Source organism: Taudactylus pleione, unplaced genomic scaffold (genome assembly GCF_031769625.1).
Source record: "Taudactylus pleione unplaced genomic scaffold, aTauple2 ptg000086l, whole genome shotgun sequence".
Taxonomy (NCBI): Eukaryota; Metazoa; Chordata; class Amphibia; order Anura; family Myobatrachidae; genus Taudactylus; species Taudactylus pleione.
Genome location: NW_028284488.1, coordinates 5,506,493 through 5,529,007, shown reverse-complemented (window position 1 = coordinate 5,529,007; position 22,515 = coordinate 5,506,493). Strand labels below are relative to the sequence as shown.

The 22,515-nt window shown below is 43.6% G+C and overlaps 1 pseudogene; it reads left to right on the top strand.

Moving 5' to 3' along the window:
• Positions 1-22,515, top strand: part of LOC148529130 (transmembrane protein 209-like) — a 438,870-nt pseudogene that overhangs the window by 115,048 nt on the left and 301,307 nt on the right.

Sequence of the window (22,515 nt, the reverse complement as noted above, 5' to 3'; positions counted from 1 at the left end):
AGGACCGCCGTTTGAACCACTGGGCTCAGTGGATCTTAAATGGCTAACAGCTAAGACTGTTTTCCTTCTGGCCATTGCTTCGGCCAGACGTGTTTCTGAGTTAGGGGCTCTTTCTTGTAGACCCCCTTTCTTGGTTTTTTATGGGAACAGGGCAGTGCTCCGCACTCGGCCCGAGTTTCTTCCCAAAGTTGTTTCCCAGTTTCATGTTAACGAGGAAATAGTTGTTCCGGCCTTTAACTCACCGGGTCTTTCCGTGGGTGAGGCCTCTTTGGATGTTGTGCGGGCCTTAAGGACTTATGTTGACCGCACTTCGTTTAGGAAGTCGGACGCTTTGTTTGTCCTCTATGGCTTCCGTAAAAAGGGTTGGCCTGCTTCAAAGCAAACTTTGGCAGCCTGGATCCGTATGGCTATTTCTGAAGCTTATCTTCATGAAGGCCTACCGGTCCCTCCTTCTCTGAAGGCTCATTCCACTAGGTCTGTGGGTCCTTCGTGGGCAGCTCGACGTGGTGCCTCGGCAGTTCAGATCTGCAAGGCTGCTACGTGGTCTTCTGTCCATACCTTCGTGAGGTATTACAGGTTTGACACCTTCGCCTCTCAGGATGCTTCCTTCGGGCGGCGGATTCTCCTTTCTGCACAGGAGCGTCCCCACCCTTAAAGGATACTGCTTTGGGACATCCCCAAGGTATCCTGTGGATACCCTATGGACCCTGAAGTAGAAAATATGAGATATGGTAAGAACTTACCCTTGTTATCTCTATTTCTACGAAGTCCATAGGGTTCCACAGGACTCCCGCCCTGTCGCACCTGTGCTGCAGATGGGCTTTGCTCTGGTCACCGGTTTTCCGTCTCCCTCTGGTGAGAATGTGATTCTTGTATGTGTCCAGATCTTTGTTCTCTCTCTTCCTTCTCCTCCTCCGGCCTATGGCTTGGTAACTAACTGAGGTGCCTTGGCCCGGGGGCGGGGTATAGGAGGGGGACCTAGTGCATCCTGGGAGGCTGAAAGCTTAACTCTTTGGTGCCCTGCGACTGACGTCACACCTATACCCCAAGGTATCCTGTGGAACCCTATGGACTTCGTAGAAATAGAGATAACAAGGGTAAGTTCTTACCATATCTCATATTTTTTTGCATAAACTTAATGTAATTGTCAATAAAAGCCTTTGACACTTATGAAATGCTTGTAATTTTACTTCAGTATACCATAGTAACATCTGACAAAAAGGTCTAAAAACACTGAAGCAACAAACTTTGTGAAAACCAATACTTGTGTCATTCTCAAAACTTTTTGGCCACGGCTGTATGTATATGTGTATATATATATATATATATATATATTCTGATAGGATCACTGGTAAAGTGGTCAGTGGTAGATACATTTGTCCTAGGTTTCTGACTTGTGTGTTCTAAAAGACCCCAGGAGAAAGTCTGCAGTGAAGCATATTTGAGTATCGGCTTTTTGGAAATGCCGGTTTGGGACCTGGGGGTTTCGATGTGAGGAGAGGGTGGGCTCCATCCACAGGCCACTCCAGATTTTGGTTTTATGGCCTGCTAGCAGGCTCATTAGGGTCTGCACCTGGAACTGGCTGATATAGGCTATGTGTAATTGTAAGCTAGTGTCTCATACCTGGGAGAGCAAGCAGGTGGGCTTGCTCAGAGACACTTGGTGAAAATACCTGTAAGTCTTGTGCATGCGCTTGTGTTGATGGTGGAGGCAGTAGGCCCCACTATTTCTTTAGAGAGGGAACCTCATGTTTAATTAATGCCCAGATGGGCTAGCGTTTACTTTTATGTTTTGTTTTCCTTTTCCATTGCAAAATAAAGACTGGCGCCGACCAGTTAGCACGAGACCCCAGACTGGTGTACTATTTTTCCGGCTGCTGTGTGTGTGAAGAGGGAGTCCATCTACCCCAGGAGAGGGACCCCTAATCCGGTCGTGTTACAATTGGCGGGAGAATGCGGGCAAGCACACACTGAAAAGTGCAGCAAGGAAAATTTGTCCTTTAAAGTTTAAAGGGGCAGACACGTGATTGTTGAATCCCTGAAGGTGGCGTCAGCCAATGCTCAGAGAGGTAAGGTTCAGCTTCCACCCAGCACCTGGAGGTAAAATATAGCACGTTGTAAAAGCCCTGCTTCAGGCTACGGCAGCTCAGCAGGAGACTAATTAATAAAATCCAGCAGGAAGCTATCCAGGCCCAACAGGAAGCTACCAATGTACAACTGATGGCCTTGGAGGCAGCCCAGAGGCAGGCTATTAAGGAGGTGGTACAGCATCTGGTCGCCAGGCCTGGAAATGCTAATACTGGTCCTCCTACCACCACTCACTCCATACGAGCCAGTCACTTCCTACAAAAGATGACTTCGGGCCATGATGTGGAGGCATATCTCACCAAGTTTGAGAGAATGGGCGAAAGGGAGAGTTGGCCCAAGGAGCAATGGGCAAGTCTGGTGGCACCTTTTCTGTCTGGGGAGCCACAAAAGGCCTATTACAATTTATCTACAGAAAAAAAAGGGATTTTCCCTCCAGCACACTGCAGCAAAATCAACCAAAATACTTGAATCCTACATGATAATAGAAATTCAGAGGTATTGGTTTACATACATTTGCAAATATATGAATAAGCGCTGGGCCAACATCAAGGCTCCTCTATACCAGCGTCCCTAACATTATGGGGTTCACGTCCGAGACGCAGGGAACCCCAAAAGAATCCAGCCAAGGACTATCCCCAGGGCATCACACGAAAATGGAAAAAAGGTGAAAGTGAAGTGTAAAGTATAGTTGTGTAGAGATAAATCAATAAGTGTTAATGGTAAGGGGTTAAAATTACATAAATAATAGACAAATAGAAAGGTGATAAAAAAATATCTATGTGAATTAAGTGGTGATGCCCTGAAAAAAGGCCCAGCCAGAGCAACTTCGGGGGCCCCACGCCCAAACGCTCACCCCAAAATAATTGTTGCTACCTAATAGTAGCACCCACTCTAGATCATATAATTACAAATTAATGTACTGCATAATAACAGTACATGTATAAGCTGAGAGCAGACTCACCTAGAAGGTACCCCAGAAACCTCCTAATGGCACTATTCAGACCAACACATCCTCCCAATGCTGGCTCCTTTCATGCCTCACAAAACTGCAAACAAAAAGTATGGTGGTCACACCATACTTTTTGAGCGACCACCATACTTTTTGTTTGCTATTACTATTTATGCCTGGCCAATGCTAAGGACTATGTGAAGTTGAAACGGGAGATCCTAACTCGCTTTGGGGTCACCACCTTTGTTCGTGCCCAACGAGTCCACTGCTGGGAGTTCTAAATGGAGAGACCTCCATGCTCGCAGATACACGACCTCGTCCATCTATCCACCAAGCGTCTACAGCCCGAGATGCTGACAGGACCACAAATCGTCGAACGAGTCATCATGGACCGGTATCTGTGATCCCTACCTGCATCCTTGCGCAAGTGGGTGAGCCATGCCGACCCTAAGTCCGCCAACCAGTTAGTCGAACTGGTGGAGAGGTACGTAGTGGCTGAGGAGCTGCTGAGTCTGCCCCACTGAGCCCCGATGGCGCACCGGAGAACTCCCAACAACAATAGTAAGACTGTTCCTGAGGAGAAGGGTTCTGGGTGGTGGAACGTGCCTAAGACTGAGGGTGGGGAACCTGAAAACAGGCTTGCCAGGCCAGGAAGGTTCCTGCCCCGCAAAAGACTAGACATTAATGTGACTCAATGTTTCCAATGTGGTGGCTTTGTCCATATAGCAGCTAATTGTTCACTTACCTCTGATCCCATGCAATGTGATACTGCTTCTGTCAACCACAGGGGATCTTTCTTTGCACAGCTAGCCTGTACTGCTGACCGGCAGGCTGAGACAGATAAACACCTGTGTGGACTCACTGTGGAAGACAGCCAAGTAGAGCCTCTGTTAGACTCTGGTAGCCTGGTTACACTTTTGAGAACTGAGCTGGTGAACCCTTTGAAACATAAGAGAAAAACCGTTGGTGTGACATGCATACATGGGGATACTCAGTATTATATTACTGCCAAAGTGAACATTGAGACGCCATGTGGTTCCACGGTAGTCTCCGTGGGCTTAATGTATGATGTAATATTGGGAAGAAACTTTGCTCACTTCTGGGAGTTGTGGGAAAGCCGGTTTTGCACTGTGGTAAATCATCCTGCCTCATCTGAAAGGGTGACTGATGTAGTGGCAGAGTCAGAGATGTTCCCATTTTCTAGCATGATTGGCGCACTAGAGAATGCGGAGCGTGATGATGGCTCACCAAGTGTTGTAGAGCCCGTTGATCGTCTGCAGGATTTAGAGGTCAAAGAGAGGTCTTTGCTGTAGAGCAGTTAAATAACCCTAATCTGGTGAAAGCCAGGGAGAATGTCAACAGTAAACCCGTAGATCCCGATAGTCCCTTGATATATCCTCACTTGGTAATATGTCAGGACCTGTTGTATCAGATGACTAAGAAAGGGGAGGAGATTGTGGAACAATGAATAGTTCCCAAAGGTTACAGGAGAATGGTGTTAGATCTGGCCCATGGTCATATAACAGCAGGCCACCTCGGGGTGGAGAAAACCACTGAGCGGATCGTGCAGAAGTTTTTTTTTGCCCGGTGTCCATAAAGACGTGTCTCCTGCTCTGAATGCCAGTATCATGCTCCCAGACTACATTTCAAAAGTCCTCTAGTCCCACTACCAATTATAAAGGGACCATTTGAAAGAATAGCTATGGACTTGGTGGGACCCTTGTTGAAGTCTTTTCGGGGACATCAATATATTCTAGTAATTCTGGACTACGCTACCAGATACCCGGAAGCGATACCACTATGCAATACATCTACCAAGTCCATTGCTAGAGAGCTGGTCCATGTTTTTAGCAGGTTGGGAATACCTAAAGAGATACTAACCAATCAGGGTACCCCGTTCAACTCAAAAGTTATGAAGGAGTTGTACCGCCTGTTTAAGATTAACCAGTTAAGGACCTCGGTTTATCACCCCCCAACCGATGGAATGGTCGAGAGGTTTAACAAGACCTTAAAACATATGTTAAAGAAAGTAGTCGACAAAGATGGTAAAAATTGGGATTATTTGTTGCCTTATCTGCTGTTGGCCATAAGAGAGGTTCCTCAATCCTCCACCGGGTTTTCACCTTTCGACTTGTTATATGGGAGACATTCAAGAGGGTTACTAGACATTGCCAAGGAGACATGGGAAGGGCAGCCCAATCCTTATAAAACAGTGATTGAACATGTTTCCCAGATGCAAGAGAGAATTGCGGCTGTAGTAAAGGCGCACTTGGAACAGGCCCAACTAGCACAGCAGAGGGTATATAACCGCAATGCACAGTTAAGAAACTTTGCTCCTGGGGACAGAGTGTTGGTGTTGGTTCCCACGGTAGAAAGTAAACTGTTGGCTAAGTGGCAAGGGCCCTTTGAGATCTTGGAAAAAGTGGGACAGGTCAACTATAAAGTTTACCAGCCGGGGAAAAGAAAACCAGAACAGATATATCATGTGAACCTGATAAAACCCTGGAAGGATAGAGCAGCACTGTCAGCTGTCCAAGCCCCTCCAGTAAAACCCGGTTCCCTGGTACCCGAAGTGACCGTGGTAAAAACCCTGTCAGCCAGTCAACAGCAGGTGGTCAAGGAATTTTTGATCCGAAATAGGGTACTGGTTTCTGACCTGTCAGGAAAAACCACGGCCATCAAACATGACATAGTCACTGACCCGGGGGTTAAGGTTAACCTAAAGCCGTATAGGTTGCCTGAAGCCCAAAGGGAATCTGTGTCAAAGGAAATAAAAAATTTTTTAGAATTGGGGGTAATTGAAGAATCACATAGTGGTCCAGTCTCATTGTGTTGATTCCAAAGCCCGATGGGAGTGTGCGTTTTTGTAATGACTTCCGAAAGCTGAACAGTGTTTCAAAATTTGATGCCTACCCATTGCCAAGGGTGGATGAACTAATTGAAAGGCTGGGGACAGCAAGGTATTTAACCACTCTGGACCTAACCAAAGGGTATTGGCAAGTGCCATTAACCGAACACGCCAAAGAAAAAACAGCCTTTTCTGCGCCAGAAGTATTATTTCATTACAAGATGTTACCTTTTGGGCTACATGGGGCGCCTGCTACCTTCCAAAGAATGATGGATAGGATTCTAAGACCCCATAGACGATATGCCTCAGCTTATCTGGATGATGTGGACATACATAGTCCTGATTGGCAGTCTCACTTACCCAGAGTACAAGCAGTGTTAGACTCCATCTTTAAGGCAGGTCTGACGGCCAACCCGAAAAAGTGTTGTCTAGGGATGGAGGAAGTAAAATATCTGCGATACACCATTGGCAGAGGTTTGAAAAAAAACCACAGCTCAATAAGATTGAGGCAATACAGAACTGGCCACGACCCCTGAATAAGAAGAAGGTGAGAGCCTTCTTAGGGATCACTGGATACTATAGGAGGCTCATACCCAGTTTTGCCACCATTGCGGTCCCACTTACTGACCTTACCAAGGGCAAACAAAAAACCATGGTGGAATGGGGTCCGGAAGCGGAGAAAGCTTTCCAAGAATTAAAAATAGCCTTATGTACCCAACCTGTTCTGGTGACCCCTGATTTTGACAAAGAGTTTGTGGTACAAACTGATGCGTCCGGTGTAGGCGTCGGAGCCGTCCTGTCCCAAAGCAGAGAGGGTGAGGAACACCCTATTTTTTACCTGAGCAGTAAATTGAATATACATGAGAGAAACTATGCCACAGTGGAAAAGGAAGCTTTGGCCATAAAATGGGCGTTAGAAACTCTCAGGTACTATTTGGTGGGAAGAAAATTCAAATTGATTACTGACCATGCCCCTCTGAAATGGATGTCTGAAAACAAGGACAGTAACGCAAGAATAACGAGATGGTTCTTGGCTCTACCAGCCTTTAAGTTTTCCGTAGAGCGCAGGCCAGGAAGCCAGCTGGCCAATGCAGACGCGTTGTCACACGTTCACTGCTTGGGGGCTTCAGTTGTTCCGCCCCACAGGTCGAAACAAAGGGGGAGGATATGTGATAGGATCACTAGGTTTTTGACTTATGTGTTCTAAAAAACCCCAGGAGAAAGTCTGCAGTGAAGCAGATTTGAGTATCTGCTTTTTGGAAAAGCCGGTTTGGGAGAGGGTGGGCTCCATCCACAGGCCACTCCAGGTTTTGTTTTTTTTGGCCTGCTAGCAGGCTCATTAGGGTCTGCACCTGGAACTGGCTGATATAGGCTGTGTGTAATTGTAAGTTAGTGTCTCATACCTGGGAGAGCAAGCAGGCGGGCTTGCTCAGAGACACTTGGTGAAAATACCTGTAAGTCTTGTGCCTGTGCTTGTGTTGATGGTGGAGGCAGTAGGCCCCACTATTTATTTAGAGAGGGAACCTCGTGTTTAGTTAGTGCCCAGACAGGCTTTACTTTTATGTTTTGTTTTCCTTTTCCATTGCACAATAAAGACTGGCGCCGACCAGTTAGCAGGAGACCCCAGACTGGTGTACTATTTTTCCGGATGCTGTGTGTGTGAAGAGGGAGTCCATCTACCCCTAATCCGGTCATATTACAAAATAAATATATATATATATATATATATATATGTGTGTGTGTCATGGTCACCATCGACACATGGTCATGGGGGAAACTGGCCAGTGCCCAAAATGTAAAGTTCCAAATGCATTATTTACACTAAAACATAAACTTCTGTGAATCTACTAAAATTAGGCAGTTTTGGAATAAGGTTCTCCTTTTTCTCAATTCTAGTTTCTCCGTACATTTGCACTTAGATCCCCATGTGCAAATTTTAGTAATTGCCATTCAGTCTCCAGTCTCAAAAGTTGGGTTGGGTATGCGATCCTGGCGCTGTTAATGCCAGCAGTCAGAATCCAGGCAGCGTAAATACATTTTGACTCCTGTTGGGATTCTGGCACTGGGATTCTGACTGCTGGCATTGTGTACTCCAGGATGCCAACTACAGTGCATCCCAAAAAGGTGTTTCTCCTTATATGGACTTATCTGTCTTCCCTTCTTTTAGGGACTGTAAAACTATTGTTCCTAAAAAGAGTGTAATTCGATTTTATAATAAATGTGGTCCTTATACTAAATCTCTGGGTTATCGCACACTGAAACCAGTTATGCGTATTTTAAAATTCACTGACTGGTTTTTGCTCCGTAGATTGCAGACTACTCTTGAGCATGTGCCTTACGGTACCTTCTGGTTTAAATATTAGATATAGTAATGCTGTATATTAATTCCTGTTTCATCTTAGAATCCCCCCTCCCTTGTCCCTAATGTCCATTCCCTTGTTTGTCCTTATTTTTGTTTCTGTATTTATTAATATTTGGGCTGATGTATGCAATTTTGCAAAGTGCAGTCTATTTATTTCTTCTTGTGATATATTTTTGTCATGCACTATTGCCCATTGCATGTATGGTCCTGTTATTATTGTGATTTTCTAATCATGTATCTGCACCTGCTCTCTTGCATCTGCAAATTATATGGCTATTGGCAGATGTAAATGCATTCCCATGTTGCACTGCCCAATCACGAGAACATGCCTTTCCTATACTAGGCCTACATTAGACTATTCATTCCGTCCCCTGTTCCAACTCTCTATCCATAAGGAGTGCAAAATTCAGAGTTGCATATACGGCTTAAGGCTAGTGTACCCTTCACCTCCAGCTGCCACCATTCCCTTATAGTTAGACATACTAGTAACTGTTAGTGTTCGATTGCCCCCAGGACTTGTACACTGATATACTTACGATGAAGAAAACACTGTTGTGTGGAGTAAAACAAAAAAGTAATTAGTGATGTAAGATTAAAGGTCACAATTAGAGGTCGTAGTCAGCCAAGCAAAATCTGCATACAGGTGTATTAATGGCATAGGCAACTCAATAATCTGGCAGGTATGGCAGCTACTGGACCATTGCATTTGGCACAGACATTTTGTGTACCATTGTTAATATGCTCCCAGTCTATTACCACATGCATTTGAATGTCGCAAAATTGGTTGCATTTCACAACTGGACAAATGGACCTCCACTGGTCACGAAAATCATTTGAATGGTTACATATTGAAATGAGACAATGCATCTGCCCATGTCATCTGCATTTCACAACCTGTGTCAGTTTGAGAACTCTGAGACCTCAATGACTGTGCCAACATGGAATATAAAAATGATTTCATGTACGGACTGTGACAGACACATTACATTTCCAGCTCACCATATCATTTCATAGATAACACTGAATTTATGATATGGTGAAGCTAAAGGTTTATTCCAACATTTACAGTATTCATATGACTGCTACTTCTGGATATACACATGCTAATGGAAAGCATACTACTGAGCATACAACACAAATAAAACAAAGCACAAAATACTTTATTTTAGAATTAACGAATACAACTTGGTAGGATTTAGCCTACAATTCATTACAACATTCACTTTTATGACTGACGGAAAGGGGCTGATCATCTTTGACTATTATTATACTATGTGGACCATTGGCATATCTTCCAGAGTAGTAGAGGTAGCAACAAAAGTAACAAATGGCTTGTCAGTCAAATGTTGTCCACATTTAGAAAGTCAACCTACCTGGTAAGGAAGGGGAATGATTGATATGGCATATGATGATACTGAAGATTTCTTGGAACATTGTGATAAGTGGGGTTGATGTGGGCAATGATAATATGGATAATTAGTGAAGAACATGATGATACTGTGTGCGTCAGCAGCTGCTGACACTGTAACGTAGTATTGTGCATCACACACCCTGCATCCATATGCGACCCTGGTCAAACCCCAATCTGGAAGATACTGCATATTCATCAGCTGTTTCACAGAATGGGACAAACCCTATTGGATAGGTGCAATTTAGTTACATTTTAACCAGGAGTGATACGTTAATAATTGCTTTACAATTATACTGCTTCATTTAATGATTGCTTTTATTATTATTTGGGCTAAATTGTATTAATAAATGAATAAAGTCAATACCTATAATAAATATGATCACCGACAAGTTTATTATAAATTATATTAAATGCAAGAGCACTTATTATGCAAGGTTGCTAAAGCAATTAAATCAGGGGTTCACAAACGCGGTCCTCAACAGTACAGGTTTTACAGATATCCATAGTTGAGCACAGGTGTTAAATCAAATTAACTGAGGTACTAATTAAGTCACCTGTGCTAAACCATGGTTATCTCTAAAACCTGTACTGTTGGGGAGCCTTGAGGACCGTGTTTGGGAACCTCTGAACTAGTTTGTCTGTATGCCTCCTTAGCCGATTAATAAGTTAATACCTATAATAAATGAATAATTGAATATATAAAATAAAATCCGACAGCATATAAACACCGGAAAGTTTATTATAAATTATTTATATTAAATGCAAGAGCACTTATTATGCAAGGTTGCAAAACCAACTAAATAGTTTGTATGCTTACTTAGCCAATTAATGCTGGAACTGACAGCCTGACCAATATTTATTAAGTAATATAGACATTCAGAAGGTCAACAGTTGGTGATAGGGGGAGGGGGGCGGATCGGGAGGGAGTTAGGGGGCCTTGCCTATTTTGTCAGTCCCGGGCCCCACAATTTCTCATGGCAGCTACACCTGCAGTTCCTGAATCTATTTTTCCAGGAAAATAGCCCTGGTGGTGATATTAAAATAATGTGAAACACCCTTTTTCACTTTTTTTTTTAGTAAAAATAATATTGATAAATAGGCCCCTAAAGCCTACACACTAGACTGTCACAACCGGGTACTGTGACTACCTGTGATGAAGTTAGAAACCGAGGGGTTTTGGATACTTGCAGGGAAATGACAGAAGTGGTCAGCAAGAGAGAGAAAGGAAAGTACTCTTAGTAAATGGGGCACACCTAAGATTGTTCTAAAACATAACTTTTAATAATAATCTTTAAGATACGGGTCTCTTATTCAACGAGTGAATACTAACTATACAAACATGAATACAAAACATAAATGGGAACATGAATGTGGTTTACTCAGTGCATATGTGAAACAATTTGTGTGCATATTCACCAAAGTGAATAGCGGCGAAAATAACAAAACACAAACAGTAGAAACAGCCTGCTAGTATCTTTCATTGTGCCATTGCACGGGGCTCTCATCACCAGTCTGATGTTTACATGACTGGTGAAAGCAGACCTCAGTGTATCTAAATGCACAGTAATTTTTTTCCCTTTTAGATACACATGTTATTATTTACTGGAATCTGTCCTGTTTACATTCCCAGTCATTTGAGGGACGCCTCATTAATTATATGATTTCCTATATAGGACAAATTTATGGTCTGTTCTTATGGTGCATTTTTAATTCTGTGTAAACACACACATGATTTATCTTGTATGTTTGTGTTTTGTTATTTTCGCCGCTATTCACTTTGGTGAATATGCACTGAAATTGTTTCACATATGCACTGAATAAACCACATTCATGTTCACATTTATGTTTTGTATTCATGTTTGTATATTTTGTATTCGCTCGTTGAATAAGAGACCCGTATCTTAAAGATTATTATTAAAAGTTATGGTGTGCCCCATTTACTAGGAGTACTTTCCTTTCTCTCTCTTGCTGATAACTGTTATGGTGTATACACACAGTCAGATTTTTCCTTCAGATCTGTACGATAACGATTTCAAAATCGTTCAGTCGTTCATATCTGTAAGAAAATCTGACATATCTGACATGCCTGAACGATGGACGATGAACGATGCGCATTCCCGTTTGTCAGATAACGATATCTGACATCTGATGTGTTTGCAGTCAGACTTGGACGATTCCATTCATTTTAATGCAGTCAAAAATTGTTCAAATCGTTAAAAACTTTGGTAAAATTGTTCAAATCGTTCAATCGTTCATCTGACAAATCTGACAAATCTGACCGTGTGTATGCTCCATTAATCTGCTCCGAGGGTGCACCCTTACTTGACATTTGGTCATTAATATATTTGATGAAATACATTACATATCTCTTTTTGGTCTCTTTTGGTAATTGATTCCATCTCAGATAACTTGATTCCCCTGTTACCCTTGTGCAGTGTATTATTTCATCTCTTCTCCCATCTTTGTCTTATACCAGTCCCTTCGCACTTTTTTGTCACCTTTCATGTAAATGACAGGAGTGATAGACTAAGTCTCCCAATTGCGGTCAAACCCAGGTTTGGCGAGACCTGCCCAGAGGTGCGGAGTCTAAATGTCACGACCCGCTGCATGGAATCCCCTATTGAGGGGTGCAAGCTAAGGTTTCTGGGCTGAGGAGAGAATCTGAGACATGAGGCCTGTAAACAAGGTCTCCTCATCCACGAATACCAGTCGTTGGTGAGACCTGACCAAAGGTGCGGAGTCCAATCAGCCGGGAGGTGTTCACCAGTGACCCCTCCAAACGGGATATGGGTTTAGCTGCACCCAGCTGGCCGGTCGCGGTCCTTTGGTCAGGTAACTGGTATTCGCGGGAATAGAGAACCTTGCTACTGTGGCACTAGAGCAGTGGTTCTCAAACTCGATCCTCAGAACCCCACACAGTTCATGTTTTGCAGGTCACCCAGCAGGTGCACAGGTGTAATCATTACTCACTGACACATTTTAAAAGGTCCACAGGTGGAGCTAATTATTTCACTTGATTCAGTATGGAGACATGGAAAACATGCACTGTTTGGGGTCCTGAGGACCGAGTTTGAGAACCTGTGCCATAGAGGATGTTCTTGTAGGGGTATGCTATACCCTTGTATAGCTTCAAAAAAAGCACCAGAGAGTCTAGGACGTACAGTAGCGCTGAGAGTTTGTACATGCAATGTATATTAAAGAGAGGTTCCCGGATGCACGGTGGCACAATGAGGATGTCAGAGGACGCTCTTTAGCACTGGGGAGTGGCAATTGCTCCAAGCACAGGAAAGATATTCTGAACACACTGGAGCACAATGAATTGGGTAATTGCTGCAGCACAGGAGCGATATTCTGAACACCATGGAGCACAATGAATTGGGTAATTGCTGCAGCACAGGAAAGATATTCTGAACACACTGGAGCACAATGAATTAGTAATTGCTGCAACACAGGAGAGAGATTCTGAACACACTGGAGCACAATGATTTGGTAATTGCTGCAACACAGGAGAGATATTCTGAACACACTGGAGCACAATGACTTGGAAATTGCTGCAAGCACACTAGAGATATTCTGAACACACAGGAGCACAAGAGTCTTCAGTAGTAATCACAGGAGTAACACAGGGAAGGACCTGGAATGAAGTAGCATCAGCAGATACTGGTAAATGACAACATTGCTCAGGCAACTTCCTTTATACCCTGATGTAGTAGATCATTGGTGGATAGCGTCAGGTGACCCACACCATGCTACCATTGGGTCACATGAGAGGACCTGTCATGGCTGCGCCCATGTCGGGAACTAAAATCCCCGACACACAGACATCTGACTGCATGAGAAGTCAGGGGAAGCCGGCATGGAGGTAAGAGATGGCTGAACCCTGGCACTAACTCACTTGGTGGTTTTCTCCAGTGACCCCTATAATTGGGATATTGTTTTTTTCCGCACCAAGTGAGCAGGTCGCGGCCCTCTGAACAGGTAGCTGGGAGTGACAAGAGACCGGAGTAATATATTGAATACAACTAACACAGGGAACACTGGGAGTAGCATAAGGAAATGGAAAGGACTGAAACACAGTATACGATGAGGCCACTTGGGGGCGCACTGGGAGAGTAGACAGGACTTGTATAGAACGTGGGGACGAAGTACACAAGGAGGTGTATTTTGTACACTAAGGTGCGGCTCCGGACACACTGGCAGATGACTTGAGATTCGTACACAGGAGTGTGTATTTGTAAACTAATGTGCGACTCTGGATGCACTAGCAGAAGAACTGGAGATTGTACACAGGCTTGAAACTGGAGACACGCAGGATAACTAATGATTGCTACGGAAACACAGGAATGGAATGCACAGCAGTGCAAGTGAGATCCACAGGAAGAACTCGTGGTGAACATAGGGAGGATACACAGAGGTCACAAGAAAAACACAGGGAACCAGGAACACCGAGGAAAGTAATATTGCCTCTGGACGTAAGCCGGTTGTCACCAGGAATAACTACTTGAAGTCATATGGTAAACTTGAAAAGCAACTTCATGCTGCAGGAGTCAGACCTAAATACCCCTCGTCACGACCAGGGTTTCTCGGCGTGGCGATCGATACCTGTGAGGACACTGTGGCAAGGGGCTTCTGGCGGTGGTGCTGGTGTCTGGCGGGGAGCATTGGCTGTGCGTGGTCCTGTGCGGGCATGTTGTCATTCTGGGCTGGTGAGGCCTGGCGGTGCTTCCGTTCCACTCCGGCATGGGTGCCGCCATCTTGTCTCTGGCTATGTGACCTAGTCGCCCAATCCTGGTGTGTCACGTGCTCTCTCTGGCCTGTCACGGCGGGGCACTAGGTATTTAAGGGAGTTCAGAGCTTCCTTCCATTGCCAGTGCAATATGTTTCTCAGCGAGAGCTGAGAGAGAGTTCCTGTGCTCGTACACCTGCCTTTTGGAATTGCCGCCTAAGCCTGCTTCACCTTACCTACTCCTACCCCGCTGGATTCCCCTGCATCATCCATTCACCTCTCCCCTGCCTGAGTACCTGAGTCTCCTGTTACCCTGCACCTTGCCTCCACTTGCATTCCACTGGATATTATTTCTCAGCCTGCATTTCACTCCAAACCTCACTAACCTGGAATACTGGACTGTCTCCTGTCTGTCACTATCTGGACTTTTTCCCATTGCCTCACTACAGTTTCCAAGTGCACTTTTGTGCTATATCCAGACTTTTGTTTTGCCATATTCATGTCTACTAAATCACTCATTAAAAGTTCCACATTTTCCTTTAAACCTGCTGCAGTGTCTGCTCCTAATACCACCCCGGGTCCACAACAAAACCAGAACCTCAGACCCTAGGCAGCTGGTCATTGGATCCTGAGATCAGCTGGGACACAAGCAGGACTGCCATTGGAGGAAACTGGTCAGGTGAGATGAACCAACACGACTGCGCCCATGCCTGCTAACACAGGAGCAAGGACACACGCATGAAAGTCCTATCAGACCCCGGGGAGAATCCTCAGCCATAACCCACCACTGCCACTGACATCTGAACGCATCGGAGCCTAAAGACACCAGTCCAGCGATGAGTAAAGGCCGATCCCAGGCCAGATCCTGACACAAGATGACTCGCAAATGATACGCTGTCGTCAGCTATTTTTCATGAACTCTCCGGTACTCCCAGGCAAACGATATTGTGCATACACCCTGCGCAATCTGACCAACAACCTAACGATATATCGTGCGTCGTCAATGATTTCTAAATCGTTAGATCATTCACGATATATCATTTGCGTACCAAAGCACCTGGGGTGGGATGCAGTAAACGAAAAATGCGGTTATCTCCCAGTTTACCGCATTTTTCGTAAGCATCATTCTGCTAGCCGCCGGGCTCTGATGCGGAGGGTAACGTCAGCTTTTGCTGGCGTTACAATATAGAAGTCTATGAGCTTCTGCCGCATCGCGCTGCTATGAGGAATCCCTCCCAGCATGCCCCGCGGCCGCCGCATCACTCTGCGGTGAAGTGGAGGGACATCCTTGCTGAGGAGTGGCTGGTGGCTACCCTGATGTACCTGCCTACAGGAGGGTCCCTCAAGCTTTGGGCGTCATCATCCCTGAGACCTGCAAAGCTATTTTAAATGCACTACACTTTTATTTCTTGACAAAGAAAAATAGTTTTTTTTATTAAACTGTTTTTTTTGTTTTTTTTTTTAAATGTAGAAAACTTTTTTTAAGTGTAAAACACCTTAAAACTATAAATTTGGCTGCCAACATTTCTGTAGTTTTTATTATACAACTTTAAATATGAAATTTAAAATACTTTACAATATAGAGGCAAATACAATAGTAAAACTAAATTATGAACACGTTTTATCAGTCCCAATAACTATGGTGCTCTATGATATATGGTGGTTCTGGCGCTGATTTGAATAGGTCAGTAAACACGTGGTCCCAGTCCCATCAATCTGCCCTTATGTCATGTGTTTATTGATCTAATTCAATCTGCGACAGAAGCATCATATATCATAGAGTAGCTATTGGAAATGATAAAACTTGTTGATAATTGTCTTACAAAAATAAATATTTTTTTTAGAAATTATAAAATTTAGGAATATCGTCATCTGCCTCTAGTAAGACACTATATATAGTGTGAGATGAGGAGGTTGGTTAAGTGGCTGGGGGAGTAGTGCGGGGGACACATCAATGGGAAACATATCCGCATAACCTCACCTGCCAACAACAGATCTTACTATTATAATTATAAGGGGTACTTTGGTATCATTCTTATGGCGGTGGTGAATGCCAATTATGAATTCATTTTTGTTGATGTTGGCAAGAATGGGCGTGCTTCGGATGGTGTGTTTTACGAGAGGGTCACCTCCAAGACTCTTAACTTGTCGACTGTGGAGGAAACCAAACATGGCCTAAATTTTGAGTTTGTGGCTGACGAGACGTTTGCAGTACATAAACACATCTTGAAGCCATATGCGCAAAGGAGCCTGATCAAGGAGAAGCAAATCTACAATTACAGGCTTTCCAGGGCACGCCGTATTGTTAAGAACGTCTTTGAAATCCTAAGCAACCGCTTCTGCATCTTCCACACCACCATCAACCTGCGTGTGGACAAGATTGACTGGGTCGTCTTGGCATGCTGTGTCCTGCACAACTTTCTCAGGCGCAACACCACCCAGTAAAGCACATCAGGCACAGCTATGCCAGAAGATCCAGACCAGCCAGAGGAGATACTTCAATTGTCGTCTGTGGCTGCACCTGGACTTCAATACACGGGCACTGCACGGTCAAAACAGGTAAGGATAGAATACCTGGCCTATATTAATGGAGCGGGGGAGTGCCATGGCAGGAGGACTGTCTCAGATAAAGTGAAGTGGACAATTCAGAACTTTACGGCAAGTGTTTCTCAAAAACATTTAGCATGGTCTGTATGCACTGGCTCTACGTACCAAAATTGCCTCAGACATCTCACCAACATCTGCGGCCTCCTCTGCTGCCTCGCACTCTGCCATCAACACAAGGGATTCATGCTGTGGGTCTTGCTCCAGTATGAAGGACAGGTCATAGTACCACAAGGTGGGGTGGTAGACGTCTTCTGCCCCCGCTACAGACCCTTGGAGGCTTCACTCTTTTTGTGTTCTTTCACAAACACTATGCGGAGGTTTTGTATTTTTTTGTGGACCCAATCCACAAATGCTCTGTGGTATGGCTTGCTGAACTCGGCCAAATCCTGCAGCGCCAACAACTTCTGCTTTGGCAAGAAAAAATTGTGGTGATACCGCACTGACAATATTATTTTGTATTACATTTTTATTCTTATCAGATAATTATTTATTGATCCTCGTTTATTCACTATGATGCTCCTCTTTATTTTCAACCTCTAAAAGGATATTTTATTTTATATATATATATATATATATATATATATATATATATATATGTGTATAAATGGAGGTGCCACCAGACCATCTTATTTAAATGTAGCAATGTATCATTTCCAAGAGAAAAAGATAAGAAACAGGGTCTGGTGCTCATTCATAGGTCTATCATCTTGATGTTATAATCTCTAAACAAATTAATAAAATATAACCTTTATTAGTCTATTTAAAATATGGTGTACAGTAATTCTGGCAAAATAAAAAAGTTTTATAGCGAAAAGATGTGAAAGAAATAAGTGGTTTAAAACAATTCCTGTGGCTGACGGTCAGTGGGATTAATAATATATAATCAATTATTCAGGTTGTTTGCAGTCCATATTATAATACATGGATATCTCTGATATCCATGAGTTACCCTCTATTGAATATATTATATATATGTATATAGAGCAGTCTTTGTGATAGATTATCCCCTGTCTTTCACGTTGCTGCAGTTTCAATATTTATCCATAACAGCTGCGTGTATCATATGTTAATAGTAATCATGTTGTCTGCAGGACGTGATTTCGTTCATGACCAGTAGTTATTGTAACCAGTAAACATTCATAATAAATTTGAGAAAGCGCTCTTATATATATTCATTTAGTCAGGTGTTATACTGGTTTCCCTGGATATGTGTAGTTTACCTGGTTAAGATCATATCACTGGGAGTTCTCATACACACGGTCTCTGCAGATGGCTATACATATGTAAAACACAAGGGTATATTTAACAATGAGTCCCACTCAGCGTATACACATTAAATTGTGTATACACGCCAGGTATCTATATTTGTGTGAAATGCATCAACAGTGATTCCTCCTTCATATCCGCATGTATATTGCGGTGACCGGCAGCACTCTGGGAACGCCAACGCGCGTTTCACCTGGGGCTGCTTTTTCAAGCCATGAAAAAGCAGTCCCAGGCAAAACGCGCGTCAGTGTTCCCAGTGTGCTGCCGGTCACCGCAAATTACATGCGGATACGATAAATATATTGAAGAGAGGGTATCTCATGGATATTGGAGACATTCATGTATTATAATATGGACTGCAAACAACCTGATTATATATTATTAACCCCAGTGACCAGCAGCCACAGGAATTGTTTTAAACCACTTATTTCTGATTTCTTTAACATCTTTTCTCTATAACACTTTTTTTAGTATTTCGCCAGAATTACTGTACACCATATTTTAAACATATTTTATTGTAAGACTGCAATGAACATTACAACATAATGGTCAATAAAAAGCAAGAAATCAGTAGGTGTACAGCAGTAAACCAAATCTATTTCCATGAGGAACATAGTGTTACAAAATCTAAAAGGGAGTGGAACCTGTAGACAGGGTTTCTTCATTGTACCAAGCGGTAAGTTGGATTGCAGCCCGGATTGTATCTTTGACCTGAGGCGGTAATGTGTGAACATACGGTAGCCAGGTGTCAAAGAATTTCTCTGCTCGTTTATCTTTATTAAGAGATAATTCTAGCCAATCCATATTGAATAGATACGATATTCTAGGGTGTAGAAGATCGAGTGTTAGTGTGTCGGCACAGATCCATTGGGATAGGATGGTTTTCTTTGCAGCTGCTGCAATCTTTGCTAGTAGCAGATGGGCACCTCTAGAAGGACAGAATGACCCAGACGATGGCATAATATCCCACATGGCCCATTCAGGTGTTAATACAAAACTAATTCCCAACGTGGTGGATATATATGTGTGTATTAGGGACCAGAACCTTTGTACCTCTGCACATGACCACATACAATGCATGAGGTCTGCATCAGTTGTTTGCACTTGAAACAGTTAGAGTCTGTAGAAGCGCCTGTAAGGAATCTTAATTTGGGGGTGAAATAGGCGCGATGCAATAACTTATATTGCATTTCAGCGTAAAATGCAGAGATTAATTGTTTTATTAAGTCTAACAAAAGATTTAAATATAGTTGGTAGAGATATGGAAGGAAATGTAGAACGCCATTTAGCAACTCCAGCTGTCTCCACCTCCAAATGTATTTCCCGGCGTATATAAGTGTATAGTGTGGAAGTGGAGAACGACATAGAAGGGCAGCGTGACAACACATCATCCAATCGCTCTTCCCAGGTGAAATGGGGTGTCGAGGGATTAAAGCGGTGATATAACTTGGAAATAGATAAATATTGGGATTGGAAGACGGGGGAATCTTTCCTGTAATTGGCTGTGGGAATAAATCTTCATGCTGGATAAATCTATTAATTGATATATATATTGAAGTCCCTGTAAGCTCCAGGTATTAAAAACCTGCGTTAACATCCCAGCAGTAAACCCTGGGTTATGACTAATGGGGAGAAATAGGGAAACACTAGGAGAGAATTCATTTGAGCTCTGGCTTGTCGCCAAGCCATGCAAGTAGTATGTAGTAGTAAGTTTTGTGTTACATGAGTTGGGAAAGATGAGGGGTGTGAATGTAATAGGCTAACTAATGGAACATCAGTGCTAAAAGATTGCTCCACCAGGATGTCAGCAAATCCATTTGTTCCCTTGATCCAGTCAATTGCACAGCGATAAGTTGACGCTATGGCATAGGATCTTAAGCAAGGGAGATTGGTTCCTCCGAAAGTGGGTGGCTGAGTAAGTTTGAATAGTGAGATCCTGGATTTTTTATCCGCCCAAATGAACTTGCTGACCGCTCTGTTAATCAATTTTAAATCAGATTCTAAGGGAAGCAGAGGAAGCATCTGTAAGAAATATAAAATCCTTGGAAAAGATATAATTTTGATTAACTGACATCTACCGAGATATGAGAGTGGTTGGTGTTTCAATTTTTTTAAATCTAGAAGTGTGCTTTGTATCAAGTCAGGGAAATTGGCTGACTACAGGTTTGAGGGATATGTCGGAATGTTAAGACCTAGGTATTTCAAATTTGTCCTAGCCCATTTAAAGGGAAAAGAATCCTTCCAAACTTTAGTTGCATCTGTATGTAAGGCCCGGGCTTCCGTTTTGTTGTAATTTATCAGAAAGCCGGAGATTATGTGGACATTTTTCAAGATGTGAAGAAGTTTAGGTATGGCAGAATACAAAAGTACAATAGTAAGTTGTCTGTATATGCAGACTTTCAATGTGTTATCTCCGACACTTACACCTTGCCACTGTTGCAATAACAAAAAAGTGCGAATAAGAGGGTCTATAGCCAAATTAAATAATAAAGGGGACAGGGGGCAGCCCTGATGAGTTCCCCTATGTAAACTAAGTGATGTGGTATTCAGACCATTTATTGTTAGGAATGCCATAGGGGTGTGATATAATGTCTTGAATAGCGCGATAAATTCAGGGCCGAAATGTTGTAATTGAAAAATACGCAAAAGGTGAGACCATGACACCCTATCAAATGCCTTGTCAGCATCACAGCTGACAAGGAGCGTCTGATTATTTCTCATCTGGTGGGCTTTAGTTAACACTGCAATTAAATGACTATGGGCCTGATTCAGACCCACTCGCGAGCGGCTGTCCGCTCGCAAGTGGGTCGATGTTCTGGACTGAGCATGCGCACGACGGAGGGAGCTCCGTCGTGCGCATGCGCCAGACGCGATGAGCGAAGGAAAGTCCTTCGCTCGTTGTGTCCGATCAAAGGAGGCGTGCTGTCAATGTTGATTGACAGCACGCCCCCTTTGGTAGGCGTGCCGGGGGCGTGCCTCCCTGACGGGGGCGTTCCCACAGGAACGCCTCCCGTCAGAAGCCGGCCCACTGACATCACTAGTGATGTCAGTGGGAGTGATTTTGGCTCTGATAGAGCCAAAATCACTCCGGAGCTTGCGGTTGAAAACCTCAACCGCAGGCTCCGGCTCGCAAATTCGATGGTCGCGATGGTCTCGACCATCGCGGCCATCAAAATGCACGCTCGTATAGCCTGTGGGTGGTGACCCACAGCTATACGAGCGTCCAGAAGGACGCTCCATTTTCATGGAGGCCGGCCCTCATTCAGAGCGTGCGCTCTGCTCAGAGCGTACGGCTCTGAATGAGGGCCCATGTATATTGTGTCTTCCTTTCATAAATCCGGTTTGTGCAGGGTGTATAAGATGGGGTAGTACTAACTGTAAGCGTTGGGCAACAATACCAAAAAGAGTTTGAAGTCCTGGTTAAGTAGGGATATTGGTCGGTAGGATTGAGACAATGTAGGGTCTTTCTCAGGTTTCAGTAGAAGGATAATTCGGGCCTGATTAAAGTCTGGTAGTGTCATGTTCCCTGTCAATATTGAATTAAATAAAGAGACCAAATGAGGAGTCACATGTGGGGTCAACAATTAGTAGTATTCGGCACTAAGGCCATCTGGGCGAGGTGACTTTCCGTTGGCTAGAGATTTGATAGCCAAGGAAACCTCCAGCTCCGAGACCGGCTGTTAGGGAATTACGGGCTTCCTCAGAGAGGGATGGTAAATTAGCCTCTTTTAGAAAACTCATCCCCAAAGCGGGGTCGTCATTTTGTGCTGAGTACAGATCTGTGTAATATTGTAAGAAAGAGGCTGCAATATCTTCAGTTTTATGAAGTGTTGCTGAGGGACTTTTAAGTGATATAATGTGAGGGGATGATTTTTGACTCCGCACTATATTAGTCAGAAGTTTGCCCGCTTTATTTCCCCAACGAAAGTAGCGATGTTTCTGAAAATCAAGGTGATATTGGGCTCTCTCCGTACACAATGTATCATACAATCTCTTGTTATTCAGATAACCTTGCCGTGTCTCCTCGTTATTAGTCTGTAGCATAGTTGCATATGATTGTGAAAGAGCTTTACTTAGCTCTGAGAAGCGTGAGTTAAGCTGACGGCGTTTATGAGAAACATAGGCCAGAATGTGTCCTCTCACTACTGGTTTCGATGCAGCCCAAAACATTGAGATATTATCAATATGTGAGGCATTATCATTACTATAGTTGAGGAATTGTTGTTCTAAGTATTTTTTTACATCTGGGGAAGTGAAT